The sequence below is a fragment of the Molothrus aeneus genome, chromosome 3 (genome assembly GCF_037042795.1).
Source record: "Molothrus aeneus isolate 106 chromosome 3, BPBGC_Maene_1.0, whole genome shotgun sequence".
Taxonomy (NCBI): domain Eukaryota; kingdom Metazoa; phylum Chordata; class Aves; order Passeriformes; family Icteridae; genus Molothrus; species Molothrus aeneus.
Window position 1 is genome coordinate 100,540,681 of NC_089648.1, and position 23,606 is coordinate 100,564,286.

Below are 23,606 nucleotides of genomic sequence, written 5' to 3' on the forward strand. Positions count from 1 at the left end.
CCTAACCACCTCTAAGCTTAGTTCATTTAACTTTCATAAAGTTATTTGTGAACTTGAATAGTGCATGTGCATTTAGAATGAGGAGACATATCAAGTTCATCTGCACCAAACGATAACTAAGAAAGAAACAAAATAGAAATTGAAATGGATCTGTGCCACATTTGTGGCAAACAATATAAATGTTCTTTCAAAAACATCTTTGCAGATTTTAAAACAATGATATCAAACCATGGAAAGAAATGGCATTAAATATGGATAAATGACAAAAAATGAAACCTGAAACCACTCCCCAGATATCTCATCTACTTACTGGCACATCTGTTTTCCTTTAGGTAAGACAAAAAGATTCTTACCACATCCCTTTTCAGCCCTTTAATAATGGAATTAATCCTTTTAAAGAAATATTCATTTGAGTGTATTTGTTATGTCAACCTAACAACCAGTCTTCAGGAAGTTGAACAAGCATTCTTTTCTTGAAAGAATATACAGGTCAGCCTCTTAATCAATAAAACCCTAAAATCACAATACCTTCAATATAATAGGGCATAGCTTAGTACTCAACTTGAATTCAAATATCCAAGAAGCAGTCACGATGTGAGATCTGATTTGGACCCAAGAATATGGTTGATTTCCAGTCTTCAGTTTAAATATTTAGTAAAATTGTTTGATTATTTCCTTAGTGTTGTTTCTATAAGTCAGTACACCTTATTTAATGCTGCCTTAATACTTAAAATTATTAAGAATTGTTGGTTTTATATTTGCTTTTCATGTTTAATTCATGTGAAAAAGACTCTGTCTATTTTAAAGACTATTTCTAAGAAGACAATAATATGGCAAAAATAAAACATGTTCATCTATCATGGACAATGAAACTAATTTTCAAATTGTCATTGTCTTTGGGAAAAGTGTTCTACAGAACTATAGCCAGAATTAAAACATTGAGAAAAAACTGAAGCTGTCTGTAGCTTTTCCTTCTTTGTATTTCTAACAGTTTTTACAGAAGTGCTTGTCTATTTGGACTATGCCAAGATGTGAGCTCTCTTCTGTATTGTGTGAAGAGGAATTTTGCAGCTTTTAAATCTAATATTTAGGAAAACATTTGGTAGTAGTGGCAAACCATCTCCTTTTGGAGGAAAAATAAAAGGTTTTTTTTTTTTGGTTTGAGCTTCCAGTACTCTGGTTTTATTTCACAAATTACTAATAAAACTTTCTTGAGAAAGGATAGAGTTTGAGAAGGATAGAGTTTCCCTGCAGTGTGACCTCAGTAGTGTACTTTAGTAAGTCACTGTCTAAGAAACTATGCAATGCAAGCTTCTTCCTAATGTGTACATCAAATGATGATATCCCACTCTGATTTTAATTTCAAAATTAGTTAACACTTAAAAGGGGTAAAAAACATGCAATCCTTTCTTCATTCTGGGCCACATTTTTTGAATTACTTGAACCGAAGTTCTCCGCCAAATTTTTTTCCGTTGAATCAAATAAACTGTCAAGAAGAAAATAAATGTGACTCCTCAGTGTCATGCCACCTCAGTTACTGGACCACACAAGGCTTTTCAAGGCTTGAGCTGTCTGCTTACCAGTGCTCTATAAAGTTTAATATAATGTCTCCTTTCATAATCAGGACTTAGTCAAATATATGTGCCAGTCTGGTAAGAAGTGAATAAAGCTGATGCAAAACCTATTTCAAGTGGGTATATCCAATACTAAATGTCACATTTTACTGGTTGACAAACATTATCACTTCATTTCACAGTACAGTAAACAACTCATAAGTCAGTGGCTAATTTGATTGACAGTAGCCTTGGGCATTCTTTAGAAATCATTTAGTATACTGCAATGAGTCAGACTTTCAGGGTAATTGACCTCAAAAATATGAAAAAAAAAGTCCTATAGTCTGCTTAAAATGAAGGGAAAGAGGGAAATCAAAAATGTGAGAACAATAAATTACAGAAATTTCTCATTTGAGTGAGTAACAGCTTTAATAACTTTCTTTAAGAACTGAGTGCACTCAATTGAACATCTGCTTTCCAGCTGTGTATATTGATATATTACCAGGGTTTTATCCTCTCCTACTTTAAATATATCCATAAGTTTTTCAGAGCTCTACTACCTGACTTTCTGACAATGCCTTGATTGTGAAAGATATAAAAATGTCAAAAATTCTTTAGGCCATTTTATGCCCAGGATATTATTTTTCAATTGAATCCAAAGACAGATGTCTATGAACAATTAAACCATTCTCCAATCACACCTTGTTCCAGCTGGGATCATAGAATTAAAAGGAAATAAGCCATCATGATTCACTTATTGCCAGAGTACCTAGTGTTTCCTGTACTGCTGATAGATTCTTATTAAACAATTCTGTCGATGGAAAATGAATATTGTCCGCTGCTTGAACTTCTAAAGTTAGTTCTTTGATATTAAATTTGATTTTCTTCTCTTATAATAATTCATACACTTAGTGACTGGCTTCAGAAGTTCCCATTAGATGGAGATTATGTTATCTAAAGCTTACTAAATCCCACGTCAGGTCTCAGGGACTTTAGCTGTAAAGCAGAACACTGAAAAGACCTGTAGTGAAAAGAGGAACTTGCTAATCAAAAAAAATGTAGCCTGGTGACTCTTCTGTTAAAGGAGATGTGGAAAATGTTTACTCCTTTCCCCCCACCTTAATATGAAGTTACCTTTTTCAACTCCCTTTGCCACTGTTTCTTGCTTGGCAGCCACAAAGCTCAGGCTTAGTAAGTCTGTAGCAAGGAGCCAAATAATACGTGCCTATGAACCAAAATATCATCAGTATGTTTATGCTTTAGTGCTTCAGAACAGCTATACTCCCATTCATGTGGGGAACATTTAATTTCTAGACTATGCCCAGAAAGGTTGCTAATAAAATATTTCTGCACTTTGTAGATAGATGGTTTGTGATAGGTTATATATTTTGAAAGAAATATACACTCTCGCCATTTCCCCTGGACACAACAGAGCAGACACAAGCAGCCTTTGTTTCCAAAGCTGTTATAAAATTGAAGGAAAAAGCTACTGATTGATATGTTTAATTTTATTAAATGGTACCAAAGAAACCTGATTGCATCTTTCAGAAACACTAGCAATTAAAAGGATACATTAAAGAGTGGAAGTTAAATCTCCCAGGCTTGATAAGTTTTTGCAAAAGATTGATACATTAAACTTCTGACTATGGAAATTACAATTAAGTGAGAAGTTATTTCCTTTAAAATGTTGAGATTTTCAATACATCAGAGGAGACAATTGAAAGATAAATCCAAAAGACTGAGAAAAAGCTGATGCAAATGTGTTTCGTTTACCATTGCAAATCTGTACTAGGTCCACTGGTTTATATTACACACTTGCATATATTTATGCACACTTAACTTGAAAGAAAAAAAACCAAACAAGGTCAGCTTAAGCTCACAGGCCCCAGCCAAGCAAATCCTTTAAGCATGTGCTTAAGTTCAGCAGAGGAATAATAATGTCAACATGAAGAAAACTCTACATATGTTTAGGTGATTTAAATGTTCACAGGTTCAGGGTAGTTTTATTTAGGATCTCTTGTAGGAGTGAGCACTAAACAACTTTCATTTTCCTTCCATAGACCCACTGTTTATAGCAGAAAAGAAATTTGTGAGGCCTGGCAACTCTTGGCATAGGTATAAGTTTACACAACAGCAGTTATCTAACCTTGTGTTCATCCCATTGAACCCTGTCTCTGTCTCCCTGTCACACTGCCACCCTCCCCTCGACTTCATAGTGTATTTTATCCAAAAATTCTGGGACACAGAGGCTCAGATATGATTAAAAATCAAGAATAGTGTAAACATGTTATTTGACCGCATGTATGACACAAAATTTGCTCAACATCTGTCTTTCAGAAAGAAGTACTGGAGTAGCACTTCAGGGAAAATGCATTCAGAAGAGTTAACAATTTTTTTCTAATTTTTTTTTACCTGAAGTACTCATATTCCAGTTTCTGGAAGGAAAAATCCTAATTTTCTTTGTTGTTACATAGGTTGCATTTTTTTTCAGTGTTGAATTAAGGATAAAATTTAAAATGAAAAAAAAAGTTGGAAAAAACCTTTTTCATTCTCCCTGTTCACATCATCTCCACCTGGATCCAACTAGGAGTTCAGTATTCACAGTGCTGCTTATTAAAAGCCAGTTAAACTCAAATGAAGGGTCATTATAATGATATAGAATACTTCCATCTAGAGATTCTTACATTTATCATGGAGTGTGTGTGGGGTTGTGGGGAACTGAAATACAGAAAATTAAAGCAAAACATCAATATTCACACAACATATAAATGGCAAAAGAAAAGAATTTCAGAATTCCTGAGGTTTAAAACACATACTAAACCTCAGACACTGCTTCAGTTCAAGCAGTTCAGTTGAATTTAAGGCTTCAGAGATTATACCTGGATATTCAATTGATTTGAAAGTTATTCTCTCTAGATATGAAATATGTGAAAAGTCTGCTAAATGTGGAATAAATCTTGCTGACTAATGAAGGAAAGAATATTTTCTTAAGAAACTGCTTTTTCCTTCCTCCGGATCTGTTATCTGTGGTGAAAAGATACACGATATTTGTTGCTTTCTCTTCACTCCTCTGAATTACCTTTCAGACATTTTTCCCCCTCCTCATTTATCTTAAAAAATAAATTCAGACATGTGGTTGAAAATCAAGTCCTTTATAAGACTTTCAAATGCTAGTAATTTGTGCCCAGTAATGGATCTTCTTGTTCCAAGGGTATGAAAATTGCATTATTTGTATTTTACAAAGTATACTATGAGATACAAGGGTGGAACATGCACACTTCACACTTAAGTTGCCCTAGACTTCCTCTGCAGAGCTTTTTTAGTTGAGTAAGAGAAATTTCCCCATAGGTTTACTGGGAGCTTAGATACACTCACTCTCTCAAGTCTCCCCACATATTATAATGTTCACAGAATTCACAGAATAATATGTGATAATATAATGATATCATGGTGGACTTAAAAATCTTTGCTAAAATGCCGGTACAAAGCAGAAGCATTGTCCTATTTTAAATATTCTACTTTTTAAAATTGTATTTATTGAACTATTAGCGTTTAAAGTAATTTGTGATCCCTCAGCATTAAAAGGCTCAAAATTTTCAAAATTAGCATCACTGAATGGTATTGTTTGTAAAATTAGACAAGATCTGTCAAGAAATCACAGTTGATATTGATTTGCATTAGTGATAAAAATCCTGTTATATGAAATAACATAGGTTTACATTTATCTGACAGAAAAGAGAGAGTCTGATAAATATTTTCTAGTTTAACATTTGAAATCAGGATGGTGACATCCTAATTGGCATTCAAAGGAATACTGAGGTAGAAAAGTGTTGCTGCAGGAGTGAATGTTAACAGTGTGAAAGATTTACACTTACATCTGGGAAAGTCACGGCACATTGGATGAGCTCCAGCAGGTAAGAAACCACTGTGTGGGAAAGGCAAATAATTGTATGTCACAGGATCAAAGGAGTTCTTGAAATGTTAGAGGAAATTACTACATGAGTTTAGAAGAAAGGTTTTTTCCCTCGTGGAAAGCTTGCACTGGCTGTCGCATGCGGCCAGTGAAAGAGAAGACTGCCTGTCCTAAAAATGTCGGGAGGCTCTTGCTGGAGTGATTAGGGAAGCAGGCTGCAGCCCAGAGATCACACTGAGCTTTGGCATGCGAGGGAGACTTACAACATGAGGTTTCAAACTGAGGAAAGCTCCCACAGGAGCTGAGAGCCAAAGAAAGATTCATTTATTTTGTATGGTTGTAGGATAGAGTTTCTTTTAGCAAGTGGTTTGAGGTTTGCACCTAAGCATCAAAGCAGATTTTTGTAAGGGGTATAGGAGGACGTACTTTACTGTTTTGCTGAACTTTTGCAAATAAAATTTGATTTGATTAAGATACCTCTCTTTTATCATCCATTGTTTCTACAGTCATACCCTGAAAAGAGTTAAAAAACAATAAAGGTTTCAAATGAAACTAATTCTTTTATACCCTGAGATAGTTCAGATGTTGATTAAACTGCCTTCAACATGCGATCAGGTGTTAAATTTAAGGTCTATGGCAAAAGCCAAATTAAAAACTTTTCCTGCCTCCAAAAGTAGGAGCTTGCCAGGATATTTATCAAGGTAACAAAAGTCAGGCAAGTAGGAACTTAAATAAAAATCAAATACCAACTTCAGGACTTGGAGTTTTGAAATTCCTTGAGATTAGTCTCTCTTGATTTCCTTTGAAATTAATGATGGCAACAGAATTGATTTAGATGAGAATGTAGTGAGCTTAGCCAAGAGCAAATCTTCAAATCCTGCTCTATGAACACCTAATCCTGAGAGATTAAATTACAAAAAGCATTTGTAGCATTCTTTTTTTCAGCTTTCTTCCCATGGAGCTATACCCTAACAAAACAAGCAAACATTTTTCAAGGACGAGCTTTTGAAAGAAAAAAGAGTCTCATTTTCTGTGGTGAAAATTTACCACATACTTTAAAATTGTGGTTTAGATAATGATTTTATGTGTTACTACACAAGTAGTATAGAGTCTGTGTAAGGTAATATGCACATGCTCACTGCAACAGAAGGTGCTAATCATGTACTTTTATGAAACTCTGTTGTTTTTGGAGGAATTGCAGCTTAGTCTAACCAAAATGTCCTGTCTGCGAACTCATTTATTTGGTCCAAAATATGAAGATTAATAACTACCCAGCTAATACACCTCTAAATAACTTATTTAGGGATCACAAATATTAATCACTTAGTGAGCTTACATAATTAAAACACTTTTGAAACCTTATGTTGACCCATGCCTCCACTTATAACAGTGTGTAGGATATTCAGATGAGAAACCTGGAAGAGATCTCTGAGTTGTTTGAGAGTGGACTAACCTGCAAGGACACGTGCCGGGTTCTGACCCTCGCACTTAGGGCCAAAGGGTGGTAACCAATTTATTTCATCTGTTGATATGGATTACATTTCCTTCCAGGGCTTTACTGATCTTAATGAATTTCCAGAAGATATTTTTGCACAAAGTGAATCTGTGACTCTTCTCCTAACATCATAGATAGCTTGAGAGTGAGAAGACTGAGCAATGCAGTCGCTCCTGCTTTTTGTCCAAATGCTGCACACATTGATCTCGTATGGTATTTGTTGTCTTTAGTTGAACTTTTGGGTTTTTTTAAATAGGCATTCCTGATTGTAAGGACGAAACACTGTAAGTACAGGAATAAAATAAAGTTTTCTCATCACAACTTTTCCCTTTATTTCAAATAAGGTTTCTAAATTCCAAAGGAGAGTTGTCTTTTGACAGTGGCATCATGTTTAGAGTTACTACTTCATCTGTCAAGTGATATTAATCTTTACACCTTTTTTAAACTTTTTTCAAATTTCAAATTCTGACTTAAATTTTTCTGTCTTTTTTGTAATGAGCAGGTTTGTGGCTAAAAAAAGAGACTTTGGCTGAAGAAAGGTTCATGGAATGAGGTTGATATTGAAACCTTACAGAATCACACAAGCAAAAAATGAGAGAATTTAGTGAACTAGATGATAACAAAATAAATCAGTCTTCTTCCTCTCCTTCTGGAATTCAGTGTTTATTAGATAATAACTATTTATCAAGATTTTTAGTTAAACAAAGTGGGTACATTCTAGTTATGTTACACTGGAAATGGATGTTGCTGCTACTTACAAATTTCTGACAAATTGCGAGACGTGTTCATTAACTCCAGAGGTTTCTGCAGTTCAAATAGCATACTTCTTCTACTGGAATCTTTTTTCTGTATCACTTTATTGTTTATCTCTTTAGCCTGATAAAAATTAACTGAAACAGAGTTTTTTAAAGTTCTGTTTCCTTAGCAATCAATAGAGAAAATGGGACTGAAGGGAAGAACCTAAGGTAAAAGAGGAACTTTAATATTAATAAATTCACTCTCCACTGTTCATATAACTAAGAAAATAGGAGAAAAGGGATTTAAAATGGGAAACAGAAAGAAATTAAATGCTAAGCAACACTGAAAGAAGAGGTGTGTATTTTGTGATCTATGAAAGGAAAAAGTATAAAAGAAGCAGTAGAAATGACAAGGAAAGTATAGTCTGGTCTTAAGTCTGGGCTTCCTGTCAGAAAGTTGTAGTGCTTGTAGTATTGTTGGGGAAAAAACAGCTGCTCTATACAATTACTCCTGAGAAGTTAATAAAGAATTGGAGGGGAAAAACCTTTATATCTGCCTCATTTCCATTCCCTCAAGTTTTAAAATAGGAAGTTTCAACTCTTGTGTCCTGTGATTTTTCAAAGTAAGTGCAATCCAATATGCCAGAAATCACGGTAGAAAGCACATTCTCTCCAAGTTTTCAGCTATTTACGGAGTCAACAGATTTTGAAACTGCATATAAATATTCTTTATCATTTTCATAGCTTAAATGTCAAAATGCCTCATCTGCTTAGCTTGTAAAGTCTCCTTTTCCTTGGCAAACATTTCCAAAACTGCAATATAGATAAATAAATGAGAGTGGATACAGAAGGGTTAAATTTGAGCAAGTTAGTGTATTTGGTTTTGAGATTCACAGTGCAAAATTAAAAATATTTTTCATTTCTATCTCAATTAGAGCATAATCCTAGAAAAACTAAGACTAGATTTCTCACGCTTGCTTATTTTTTCCCCCCAATTTACAGGATGCTCTTTTATATACACCAACTACAGAAGCCCTTCTTTATGGTGATGTTTTCACATCTCTGTTCACATATCCCAGGTTTTAAAACAAGCTGCCTATAAACAGGAGCAATTTTTTGATGATAGAATGGTTACATAATACTATCAACAGTTTAGCCTCTAAATCTGATTGTTGAATGCCCTACAAAATATATTTTAAAGCCAATGAGACCTTCCACTTTAAATCTTTTTATGCCTTAAAAATAGAGAAAAACCACCGACACTTTTCCCCTTTACCCTAGTTCTCAGCTAAAGTCACAGAGTAAATTAAATATGGCTTCTTGATCTTTTTCTTTACAAAGTGCCAAAAAAGTGTTTAAAACTTTTTGAACTCTTGCAAATGCCTCTAAAACCTTTACCCTATTCACTTCAAATATGGTCAAAAAATGGTTCAACAGTATTAGCTGTGACCTGCTAACTTTGAGGTCAACATTACTTGCAAACAAAATTCCAAAATAAAATGCAGTTAAAGATTTATGTTCCTTTGCAAAGTATTCTGATATGCCCCTTTTGGGTAATGTTTGTGTAATGGTATATCTATGCTTCATGTATACTTTTAAAAACAGTTGTGACAACACATGAAATGTAACTGATATTTTTAGATCTACCTATCTCTTGTTCTGTGTAAACACCTTTCTGCCTCTTCTGAGATAGCAATTTTCATATTTGACATGCACAATAGCACCTCCTGCTTTGAGATACAAAATGCTATAGTTCCTGTAAGCCTCATCCCTCTTACTAAAGCCTAAAATATCTTCCAGCCATTATTTTGCTGAGTGTTCTCTGCCTCTGGAGCCTGGATGACATAATTCAGATCTGCTTTCAAGATCCTCACCTTAGGCCAATTACATTCTAATTATGTGACTTTATGATTTCTTGGGAAAGGAGAAGTAAATTACATATTACATATTACATTTCATATTACATTTTTTAATAGTTTGAGGGGGAGGTGATGTGCAGAAGATATAAGCATTACATGCCAAAATTGTGTGGACATTTTCTTTAAATAAATGTGACAGCTCAAAATCAATGTGTATAGTGCATAATGGATACTCAGTGAATCACTATTAAGGTTTTTAAAAGTGCTTTATTAATTTAAATATGTTATTACATTTTGTCTTGATGTAGGTTTGGGAAATGTACTAAAAATATTTTTTTTGTGATTTTTTTTTGTTTCATTTTTGCTTTAATTTATAGTGCTTTTATAAAAGATGATGTTTTAAAGTAACTTTGTGATCAACAGGGAAATACTGAGAAGACATTTCATAAAAGTAGATGTGTAGGAGGCAGAGAGAAATCCAAATCCTGCAAGAGAAAACAAACAGATTTAAACTGCAAAAAAAGTGACAACCGCTCACAATAAAGGTTATAAGTGTAATAAATCTTCAGAGAAGTTTTCTTGAAAGCATGGTAGAATGTTCATCCTCTCAAGTTTTTATATTGCTTCTCAGGGTCCTTCTAATTGTCTTCAGTTTACAGTTGGAACAAACTGTAATGAAGCTCTGCTGACTTGGCAAACAGTAATAGAAATAAGTTTCATGCCCTTAAACATTTTCTCTGAGTATTTAAATTCCCTATCCTTGCTGTGAACCCACCACATACACAAATGTAATAAGACAGAGAAACAACAATAGAAAGAGAAAAACAATCAAGCATTTTTATACATCATGCTATGCCTATAATTTCTTCTCTTTATATGTCTTAGAACATAAAATAAGACCCTTTGTCTTTTTAGTGTGTTTGGATAGAAACTCTTTTGCTGTTATCTTTAAAGCTGTCCAAAATGACAAAGTATATATTTTTTTCAATCACATATTAAATTTCCCAGTTGCTAAGATTTATCAGCTTAAAAAAAAAATCAGAAATTGGGAAAAGACATCTCTACATTGGCTTTGAAAATGGCCCATGTAATTTGTATTCTTGGATAACGAAAGAAAATTTTCATCTTATCATTATTTTGAAGGCAAAATCAATATATTCATTTCAGAATGCATAACTTAAAAAGTTACTATAATTTATGCTCTTCAGAGATCTGTGAAAACTAATACCTAGTCTATTTAGTAATAAAAGATATAAAAAATACTCATAAAAAGTGCCTTTAATGAAAATTCCCAAAAGCTGGACTGTGATAAGTACTGCTCTGCCTATCCTTACTACACAATTTATTTGAGATCTTAAAGAAGGGATTTCTACATTAAGTGTGAAAATTAGGAAATAAAGCCTTTTTCAGTGAGTTTTTTGAGCAAGCACACAGCACCATGTAGAAACAGTAAAGATTAACATAAAGAGTGTAAACTGAACTTCAATTTGAATTCTCCATATGCTAAGTGAGAGCCAAATAACCAGGTGTGTGCATATATATGTGCATACACATACAAGCATGTCACATTTCAAACCTAACATGTGATGACAGGAACAGTTTTATGTAAATTTGTGAGGTTTTTTTTAAAAGGCAAAGATCTTCATCCATAAGGAAAATAAAATCAGCTAACACCCCACCATCACCACTACCAATTGCATACCTTCACTGCTGTATACTTCCAGCTTATGTGACCTAACCTCTTACTGATCTTAGAAAGAAACTTTTCTTTATTGTAACATGTTACAGAAATTGAATAAATATGTAGGCCTGCTAAAATCTCCATATTAATATTCAGAGAATCCTCCTATGTCAGAGAATATACTAAGCATATTCCTCATAACTTCCTGAATTTCAGTGAATATATGCCCAAAGTGACCTAAATTCTTCCCACTTCTAAGTAGAATTCGTGGACGATCTGAAGAGCTAATCAGACTGAAAGCAATAACTTTCTTGGTGAAATCCTACCCCCTTAGGCTGCTTTGTTTCTCATCTCAGAAGAACTAGGATTTTGTTTTCTATTTCTAGTTGGGCTTTTTTTCTAGGAAAGAAAAATGATGAAAATACTTAGAGCAGTACAGAAATAGGCTGAATGCTACAAATATTATTAAAAAATCAAATTCCATAACTATACAAATGTGGTGGTTTGACAGGAAATGTGTTTTTTGGGATGCTGTTTTTTGTCAAACCATGACAACAACTTAGGAGTTCTACAAACCTTTCAATTTTTCCAGTTCTAGAAAATTAATTCACAATTAAATAAACTTTAAATATACTCCTTACTTTTTTTTCATTCACTCCAGAAAATAATTCTATATTTTATCTCAAAGACAGAAAGACAACTCAGGAAAGACCTCTTTAGGAGTCTAGCTACTGAAAACATTATTGAATTTTGACACTGAAAGGGTTAAAAATTACATATATATATAACAGGGCTTTGCTATATCCAACTTGGTTTTGTTTCAAGATCAAGAATTATCTTTGTATTTGGTCTTTTAAATAACATCTGAAGCTGTTTATAGTTTTATCATTTGTTATGGACCTCTTTTAAAATTCAAGTTAAGAAATAATTTTTAGAAATCCTATAATATTTGACATTAGTTTAAAGGGGATGGCAGAATGGCCAAAATAAAGATCCAAACATGGAAATCCGTGACTTTCAGATTACAGAACAGTCCTGGATAATGGCATGTTTAAACTATAGCAGAATTTTTTTTACAAAGTTATGAAGCCCTGCTTCTCAGAATGATTAAGAGGGGAAGAGACTGCTTGAGGTCGTCTAGACAAAGCTGGGTCACCTACCTTGGTTGCCTCCACATTCTGTTTGGAAAACCTTTTTTCCATGTTTGATTGCACTCACAGCAGAAAAGTTTTTTGTTATGTACAGATGGAGTTTCCCAGGCTTTAATTTGTATACATCACCACTTGTACTGTCAATGGGCACAATCATTTGCTTTAATCAGAACTTTGTGGGTATTGAACAGATCCTCGTGAGATGTTTTCCATGCTGAATCATTCCTACTTTCATTCCCTTTCCTCCACAAAAGGTGTTCTAATCCCTTTATCTCCTTTGTGGCCCTTTGCTGGTTTGTTTCCACTGCATTCCTGTCTCTCCTGTACTCAGAGGTTAAGAACAGGACCCTGTTCTTCTAGTGTGTCTCACAAAGAATGAGTAGAGAGGGAAGATCACCCTGTTGAGCTCCTGGCAATGCTTTCCCTAGTGCAAACTAGAATGTTGCTGTCCTTTGCTGTAAGGGTGCTTATTTCCTCAGATTTTCCTCTTGTGAGGCTGGACATGAGACAGCAATGTGCACTCACAGCTCAGAAAGCAAATCATATCCTGGTCTGAAACAAAAATATGTGGCCATAACTCCTTAAGAACTTCTCAGAAGAAAGTGCAATGATTATGGGATAGGGACTAGAATCACTGAGAAATTATCGGTGGTATGATAGGAGTCAGAAGGAAGGAAAAAGAGGCAAAACTGAAATTTTAGAAACTTCCAGTTTGTGTGATGAATGATGAGTGTGTGAGTTATTGGTGGAATCTTGGGAATGGATAATGTTTTAAAAAAGATGCCAAAATACCCAGACTTTGATTTGGAATGGGAGAATATGTATCTTCTAGGAAAACCCAATCAAGATAACAATGATGATAAGAAATGGCAAGGGCCTGAATTAGATACTTTGCAGCAAAGGTCTGTGACTGGAATAGAGACAACTCTAATGCAGGTTTGCTGAATGATGTTACTCATGAGCAAGGTCTGCAAAATGGAGGGAATGATACTCAAAATGGGCCAATAACTCAAATTAGTGTTTATAGTTTCTAAAGGAGTTCTTTATCACAGTGAAATATAACAAAGCTCTGGAGCTGTAACAACACAGGATGAAGAAAATATAGTGTTTAAGGTCCTCAGATTCACATTGTTTTTAGGCGTGACCATTTAGGGCTGGGACCATGCCTTCTGGCTGTCTGGAGATTTTTAAAAAACATATTCTTTAGGCTTTGTTTGCACATCCTAATTCATCAAACATTTTTTCTTTTAAAGACATATTTAAAGCAGTGGGGAGAGGGATGTTTGGTTTGAAATGATCTTTGAATTTTGTGTGTCCTGATGTGTACTTTCTGCATGCCAACAAGACACTTGTACATAACAGAAAGGAAAATGAAACCAGCATAACTGTGAAGAATGTGATTAAAAATTGTATTCTAACTCATTATTAACCCCCCATGTGCACACATGCCTCTATTACAGAAATGGATGTTTCTTTCTCAGTTTTATGCTGTTTTAGAAATAGTATGTATCATATATCTACTTACATTCATTATATACATAGGTAAATAAATAAAGATAGTCTACCAAGTATTAGAAAGATTCAGAACTAATCTCTTAAAATGTTTGTTCACTGTAGTTTACTACTGAATGTTAAGTTTTTCTGAGAAAATCAAGGGAGCGATTCAGCTGCCTAAATACAAGCATCTGCAGCCATTTTAAGCTCTGAAGTCCCAAGCATAGAGTGCTTGTGTTTTTATTGTGAATAAACTCGCTATTTCCAAACCTTATTTCCAAAGTAATACTCAGTCTGAGAGAATTAGACCAATATTAAGATTTTCAAAAGATGCATTTGCTGTTGAGCAGGTTTGTCTATTGATCTGGTTGATAACTGAAAATAGTTGATCTAATGTAAGATGAATTATTCTGTGCCATACAATTTCTAATGTAAGAAGTGTTGAGTAGAAAAACAAGAATGTGCTGATATATCAAGGTCTCTACCAATATTACAGATGCTGAGTGGATAATCAGAACAGAGTAATAGAGTAAGCATCATTAAAAATTCAATATTGAATACTCCATGGATCAGCAGGGTCTGCTATTGTCCAGTGCCTCAAAAGGGACGTGTTGCAGTGACATTTTAAAGCAACATTTACTGTAGTTTTAATAGAACTCACTGTACCTGAAAATTTTCAAATTCACTTTTTGCATAGCTTCAAATGAATAGTTAGTCTTTCAGTGTTTTTAGGACCAATCCTTCATGCCTTCCTGAAATCTGTAATCTAAAAAAGATTGATTTTATTTTTAACTGACATTTAAAAGTGGCAAAGCTTCTTCTACAAATTGCTTGTCACTTAAAATAGACTGTTGATACTCTGTCATCAAGAGATAATGCAGGATATAATTAGCCCCTTTTCAAAATTTTATGCCATTAAATACAAAAATTATACACATTAGCCATGCCTCTTAAAAAAATATGATACATCAATGCATGCAAATCACTGTGTCTTTATAAATATTTTCTTAGGAAGCAGAACATCCTATTAATACAGAACCAACCAGAATGCACTGATCAGCTTTCATATGGTCAGTTTTTTAGTCATCCCAATATTCAGGTGAAATCTAGAAGAATGAAATATCAAAAATAATAAGAATGTTTAAAAACCCAAATCCCTGATGTTGTTTTTTATAAAACAGTTCTAAAGTTTTTTAACTTAGCCAAAAATTATTTTACTGCAAAATTGTGTGAGCATTAGTGAAAAACAGTAAGTTTATCCCCCCCCCCCAGAAGAAGCCAATCAAGATAGCTTTTATTGGTGTGTTTTTAAGAATGTATTTCAGTTTGAATTCAGGCTTCTAATATATGATGAAACCTTTTTTATCTTGGAGTTGTGCATATATAATAAATTTAAAAATGGAAAAATTATTTTGTAAAATATTTAATTATTTTTACACGTGGAAGTCATAATAGATTTGAGCAAGATATTCACCATCAATTTAATTGTGAGGGGACATCAATAACTCATTCAGTATTTAGTCATGATGTGTTTCTTATCCTCTACCTTGTGGTAATCAAGGGTTTAATTCAAACAATTGTCTGAATCATAATTTCCTAAGATTATTGTGGAAAATTATATATTTAAATATAGGTGAAAACATAAGTCTTTATACTATTTTGTATTTTGTATCTCATTTTTTCCACCTGTATATTCATTTTGTATCTAAACATACACATAAAACAATATACATATGTTCATATGTATGCATGTATCCAATGTTCTCTGAAGTACAAGCACTGCTATCTATCTAAAACCACCTTTTGCAGCTGACACCTTCTCATAAAAGAGAAATGCACTGTAAAGTGAGCTGGTCCTAAAATGACAGCTAAAAGGAACGACAAATAGGGCCTTCAGCTTGCACATTTTAAGATTCTGACAGCATGACCTCTATTGCTGTCACTTCATAACTTTCATACAATTGTTGTCACAAAAATAGCAGAAAGACATTGTCATTATAATCTCTAGGTCTTGGTCCTGTAATCAGATCTATTTCCTTGCAAAGTCCCAGGGATGGCTTTTTAGGGCTGAGAACTTTTCATTTATTTTGAGCAATCTAAAAGTCAGTCAACTAGACCAAGTTATGGGTTCTGCATATTGCCAGTGTAAAGAATTCACTAAAATTTAATTCATGGTGAATTAAATAGTGAATCCCATCATAAAGACTAGTTTAGATATGTAGAACTAATGATAGTTGTGAATATTCCACTTTCCAAAGTTATGTAGCATAAATCTCACCATAAAATGGTGCCCAAGGTATATGACAGATTGGACATTGATGATCAAATTTGTAACTAAATTCAATTTTCCTTTGTTCATCTGACCAGACTACTATTTCATGTGCAAGGTGAGAACTTTGAATCAGCTGTAAAAAGCATATTTTTCACAAATTCTGCTATTGCAGGAACAAGAAAGGAAATAGCTGAAAGTTTTTAAAATACAGAAATTTTTGGAGTTAAAACATTTTGAATGGAATATTTTGTATTTCGATTAGGCACTTGTTTTAATTTCATAAATAATAGAGCAGAAAATACATTAATAAAGTTTAAAAATCCACAAAAATCTGAAAATAATACCTTTGCCATTAAGGATGCTTGTAAAATTTTAAAAAAATCCTGGAGTTACCAGGATTGTAATCAGAATAAAGAAATCCTGAACTTTTAGATTTTAATCATGCTTCTGATTTGCATATTCAAAGTATACTGCGACCTCTCTATTTGCTGTACTTACACAAATATTTCTGGAATAACTTTCCTTTACTCTCCATAGTAAGATGCATAACATCTTATTTTCACTGTGTTAGTTGCAGGAGTCATCCCAGGATGTATCCCAGGAGGAATCCTGAGGAAGGCTGGAAGCTTGTGATGCATTAGTGAATTTGTCTCATGTCCCAGTTTCAGAGTAAGTAGGTTCTAGCTGAAACCAAAGTTTTTATCTTCAGATCTGCAAATCTTCAGATCTGCAAATGTGCAGGATGGCCAAAAAAAAAAAAAAGAAAAGAAAAAAAACCCAACTCTGCTTCACACATGAAGACTCATGTAGAGATGAGATTGTGCAAGGTTTTTTATAAGAAATCCAGCCAAATCTATTTTATGAGCTTACCTAGAAGGTTGTATAGTGAGGAGTGTTGTGTAATGCAACCTGAGAAATCTGTAATTATCTTATTTAATTATTCATAATGGCAGCTGTCAGGATTGTACATTCAATATGTTAAATTATGCTTTCAGTAAGGGTAACTTCATCTTATGCAGTGAGATACCTCTTGTACATGCCAGCATATGATTCAGAAGACTTCACACAAGAAAGTCCCTGAGGACTTTCCACATTTGATCTCATGTCACTCAAGGACCTTACTCTTTTTCACTGCTTCCAATAGCTGTGGAAGAAAGAAAAGAAAATTTTGCTTGTTCCAAAAATAAAGTTGATCTAAAAAGTGAGTAAAGTGTTTAACTGAGCTGAAGCAGCTCTATAGCATATCTGCTTCAGCTGCTGTCATGATATTCGCTGATTCCTTCCAGAAAATTACAGTGTTTTTTGTTTTCTTGGTATGGAAGGTACACGCCCTCTGATGAACCTGAAATGTGGGGTTTGGTTACAAATACCAGTCTTTTTGGAAAACGCTTTTCAGCATGCCAAAAACATACAGCTTTTGCAAACTTAGTAAATCTTTATTTTCTAAGAATATGGGACCTGATCCTACTGAGTTCAGTAGAATTAACATTAGTAGCATTAGCAGGACAAATTCAGGAGAGCCACTTGATGTACATTTTCATATTGGGCCTTTTTGAAATCAAAAATATTCATCAGCTTTAAAAATGCTGTTGACAGGACTCAATGCATGGTTTTCAAGTGATGTTTTCAGTCTCTCAAGGAGCACATTGCTTAAGGAATAGCTCTCCCTAGCATTCCCCTGCACCTTGAGCACCACTTAAGTATTTAAGTGCAATTCAGTTTGGAATGGTGTACCTGTAGGTCACAGAACAGACTGAAGGAGCTAAACCAGACATAAATCAGAATGAAATACGTGGCTCCATAGAAGGCTCAATTGGATAAAACAAACCATGTATCCACTTGTGCACAGCATGTCTCTCCCAGCTGAGCAGAGTTGAGGAAACAGGCTTCATAGACAGAACAAGTGTCATCCATTGATGTACATAATAAATCATCAGTGTAAAGAATTTGTCAATAACATGCTGCCCTAAACATCCATGTGTCTGCTGCATTAGGCTCATGTTGCTGCAGCTAAATGAGATCTCAACCAACACAGAATGAAAAAAAAGCAGTGTAGCTTAAAGTGGCAGCAGATCAGTTTCTGAAAAACAGACATTTTATCTCCAGTTCTTATAAAGAGTAGTTTGGGAAATGCATAGTCATTTATGAGAACAAGGAGCACTAGTATATGCTTATTAAAAAACTAGACAGGCATTGGGAAAATTCTTTTAACAAATTCAGACCCCCTACAATGCTCCCAAATACATGACCAACTTTAGCAATGCCTGCAATGCAGCTCACTCAGGCGAGTGTTGGGATTTAGCACTCAGTGCAATTAGAGATTCTTGTTTCAGCTCTACCTCCACATTGTGGGGCAGCTGTGAGCAAGTCCCGTTTATTTCCCCACTGATACTTAATGTTTCTTTGCCATTTAGTCTCTGCTCACACAGGGTGAACAGACAGTGTGTTTGTACAGTATCTACGTTTCATTTAGTGGCACCACAACACAAATAAGAACTATCAAAGAACTTGCAGGAAATATGACAGGAAAGCAATTTCTGAGGAAGTAAAACAGATTGCATATTCTAGATTGAAGTGATATTAAATATGTAAGAGAAAACTGAAATTTATTCAGAAGTAAGTATGTCTAGCCCTCTTACTGCTTAAGATAATCTATAAAGGTCACTAATCCCTCTAAATTGCTATAAACATTCCTAATGTATTTAGTGCCTGGTAATTTTTGTTATGATTCAATACAGAAACAGCTAAATCAGAAAGAGATAGCATGCTTCAAATTCTCTTTTACAAATCCAAAAGATAGAAAAGATTTGGTGTATTTGTTATAAAACTTTTCACTTTGAGAGAATATGTGTTATCTCATGAATTTTATATGTAAGGAAATTCATATACTTCTCATAAGGAAGTTCTGAATAGAAAGGAAAGGGTTTTCTAATACATAGAGGACAACATATTTCTTGAAGGAATTGGGGGAAATGAATTAGTAAGAAGGGAGTAGATATACCATGAGAAGGACAAGAGAAATGGATAACTGATTATCACTGGAAGAAACCCAACAATTCCTTTTCAAGTACTGTATGGAAATAGAGTATGAAGAGGACACACCACAACACAAGATTAGAAGAACTGAACTCCAAAGATAAAATGGTCTTTGTAAAAGCAGGTTGAGCAGAATTTTTGACTGACCTGCTGCTACTAATTCACACAAAGATGATTTTGTGTAATATAATGTGGAGGTAACTAGAGAATACTTAGGAGTCTAAACCTCAAACTGACTTTCAGAGCTGGCCGAGAGTTGTGTGGGCATTTAAGACTGTTGTCGACAGGAAGTGCAGTGAATCATTGTTCATGGGTGTGACGAGCTCTTCGTGTAACTAACGCATTGGTGAACAGCCCCCATCTGAAATGTGAAACACTATATATTGGAATACTAAGACAATATGCTGCCAAGAGTAGCTCATTTGGAAATGTCAAAGTCAGGAGATTAACTTTTTTCTGAAATTACATATATATATATATATATAGACACACATATATGCGTGTGCATTTTCATTTGTATGTGTGCATGTGTGTGGGTAAATGCAGAGAGAGAAGGGAGGAGGAAGAGAGTAATGGAGAGGAAGATTCTTGTAAAAGCTAATTCAGAACATCTATTTAGAAGGTTCCCTAAATCATGCAAGTATTCCACAGAATTTCAGCCACCTGATAGAAAATCACTAGACTAGAACAGTCAATTTTTTTTATTGTTCATGGGTAATTTACCACCTAGGTTTGTTGTGGTTTTTCCTTTTATTATCTACTATTCCTGATTTCCACGCTGTTTGTTATTTTCATGTGATTGCATACAATTGAATTTGGAACCTAAAGTGTCAGAGAGAGGAAAATAAATTACAATCAGAGAAAGAAAAGACAAATGAGCATGTGAAACATCAAAAACTATGAAACTTCTTCCTCATTTTTTTAGACAGAACAAGTGTAAGTTAAAATTAAAAGACAGAAGTAAAGGTGCTCAATGATTCTACTTTCCTTATGTGGTAACAATTAACCAGTGAAAATAATTGATACAAGACTATATTAAAGTAAAATAGTTTGGGATCTAAACTAATGTAGACACTTACATGGAAAATACACAGAATAATCAGAATTCCAAAATGTGTTTGGAAGAAAAATAAATACTCACTCTGCAGGGAATGAGCCTTCATATCAGAAATGAAAACTCAGGAGAAATTTACCTTTTTTAAAACTCTTCTGTAATAGAGTATAATTTTATTTTACACTTCTTAAAAGGAAATTTAGAGAAGGAAGATGTTTCTAACCACAAAAAGAGCTATGAGCTTACAGGACAACAGGATTGAAAAACAGAGTGTGAGCTATCTATCTTCTTTCTGTTTAAAGCTCTTGCATTTTATCCTTCTTGAAGACAGCTAGACATATTTGTTCTGGACACGTTTTTTTGAGAAGGACATTGTGGACTAAAAACATCATACTATATTTTTCATTTTTGAGGTACATGCAATCCATCCCCATCACTTTGAGGTAACTTTGCTTTCCACTAGAATGCTCCAGGTTTTAATCACAAGTCTACATTTATTCTCAGTATGAGATCAAAATAAATACACCACCAGCGTGAACACTTTTCTGAGAGGACAAGAGGGATTCCTGCTTGTCATAACTAATGAGGGTGATCAAAGCCAACGAGGTGCTCCCACTGACCTGAGCTTTGATCATTTACTGTACTTTCCAATATCTGAGCCTGGGAGTGAGTTGCCCTAATGGCCTCTGGTTACATTAGTGGCATATAGCAGGAAAAGGGAGTAAAGATAAGAAGAAGCAAGAAGGAGAGGGGAATGTCTATCTATGACACGTGTAAGACTAAAATCCTCTGGGCAATTGAAGTAAGCTCATATTCAAGGCTTTTAATACACTGTACATGTTAATGTTATTGAAATACTCAGTAGGTTTTTCATGAAAGCTGGTCCCAAAGAGCAAGGATAAGATCCTTTACTCACCTTTGAGCAATTACTCAAATGAGCAGACAGTAGTTTAAAAGGGGTATGTGTGTGTGTGTGCAAGTGCTCTTCTGAACCCTGTGAAATATTTGACTCCTCAAAAGAACATGTTAATGCTAGAATTTTGTACATTATAACTTTTTCTACTGACTTGAGATTCTTTCACCCATTTTTGGTTGTGGTGTTCATGGTAGCCAACACTGTACAATCTTTCAGCTGCAGACTATGATGTTGTCAGATGAAAAATGTTGTCTATCCTGCCAACTTTAGTTTCTCATTAGTTCTAAAGATGGATTATGTGATAGAGTTGATAGCTAAAGGCATTTGGGGAAGACTTGCTCCCATCAGGTCTGATTCACACTAAGTGAATCTTTCTGAATACACTTTTCTTTTGTCTGTGCTAGCGCTTGAAACATTTTTTGTACAGCAGCAACAAGTTTAAATGTACAGTTATAATTTCTTTAGTGTACTCAAATTCTCCAACTGCTGTGCAGATTTCAGATGTTTTCCAAGAACATTGCAGCTACAGAGATTAAACATAGCAGGTGACATTATTATATGGGCCAGAAGCTGGGATAATTATTTAATTCATATTGTAATAAAAAGCAATGAAGGAAAAAGAGGCCTGCTATCATCTTTGTAAGATTCTCCTTCACAAAATTCAGAGAGAACCAAGAACATCAGTGTCCTACTTTTCATTTCCAGAAAAGTGGAGTCTTTCCTTAGCACTTTAACAAGGCAGGAATTCAAGGCTGTGATTTTATAAAAGAAATGAATTTCAGCCTTCAAAGTACCTGCTGTCCTCAGCAAGTGAAGGTCTGTTTTTTTCTGTGCTATCATATCCCTGTAGTAAGCAAGACAAGAGAGGGTAATCAAAGTTACCTGATTGTGCTGAAAACTGTAATTCTGTTAATCATTAAAGGTTTTTAATTTTTTCTGACCCATTTGTTACCATCGCCATAATTTAAAAAAAATATTCCCTCTAACTGGAATAATGTCATTAAAGATCCTAGCTAAATCAAGCAGACACAGAGTGATCCAAATACCTACCCTTGTGTATTAATTAAAAGAAATTATTATTTTACATACAATTTAGCTGTCAGTGTTTATTCAGCATAACTCTGACTGTGGACAGCCTGCTAAGAGGTTAACCTTTTCTACTAATGCACATGCTTGGTGCCTCTGTTGTCCTACACTGGTTCAACCACCTTTGGACTGTTTATCACTACAGATGCTTCAGATGTCTGTCTTTTCCACAGTAACTGTCTCCAAAAGTGGAAAGGAAAGTCCCCAGAGTTTCCTTTCCTCTAAACATTTGAATGTTTACACTTACAAACTTTTAACTGTAGCTGCCATTGCAAATAATTTCTTCTGCCAGGGGAATAAAGGAAAAGTTCAATATGGAATTATTGTCAAAACAGAATTCAGCTGAGAATTTTGACACTTTCAGTGACAACACCAGAGATGAATACATTTACAAATAGATGAATGATGTCCAATATCTCAAATAACAATACAACAAAAGAATGTTTTGGTCTTCCTTTGAAGTGCCTTTAGTATGCAAATGATCACCTTTAGGCTTAAATCTGCAGATAGTTCCCTTGTTGCATATTGTGTGGCCTCTGAAGCCAGAGTGCTGTATCACAAGTTGGTAATTGCATGGTGTCAGATTGCACCTCATCTAATTCCATGTCACAGTAAATTATGGGTGTCTGGGTCCTGCAACATGTGCAGCTTTAAAAGCCAAACTATGTGATGTCGTTTTGTGCTAGGTGCTACTGGGGAGTGCCGACCTTGATATGTAATTTAAGTAACTTTCAATGCATTAACAGTAGCTGATGGAAGTATTTAGTGGTGTCATAGGCAATAGAGGCAATACAATCTCTTTTATGTTTTACAAACTGGAGTTCTGCTACTGACTAAAATGTAAAGTGTTTTGTGGAAAGCTGGCAGGCATAATGTCTTCCACAAACTTGTACCACAGCATTATTTATATCCTTCTGTTGGTATGTTTGTCATTTTCGAGCTTATCAATGGAACATCAAAAACATGCAGCAGAAGCTGAATGAATTCTACAACTATTCCTGTGTCTATGGCTCAATTTATGTTACATTAAAGATAGAAACATTTGGGATACTTTGTAAGAACATGTATTTTTTGTCCAGGGAAATCAGGCCAGATCTGAGCTCTGGCTGTGACAATAATTATTTTTGTTTTACCGTGAACTAGCTTGCTTCAGAAATACCATCATCCAAGGCATAAATTTTACAGTCTTTCATACACAAAAAACCTCTGGCCATTTCTGTATTGTAAATATTTTTACTATGACGGATCATGATCACCAGAGGTCAAAGGCAATAGGCAAAAGAAGCAATTTGAACTTGGCTTAATGAATGTTGCTTAAGGTAGTTGGAACAGATATCATATTTTCATGCGACTGCCTAT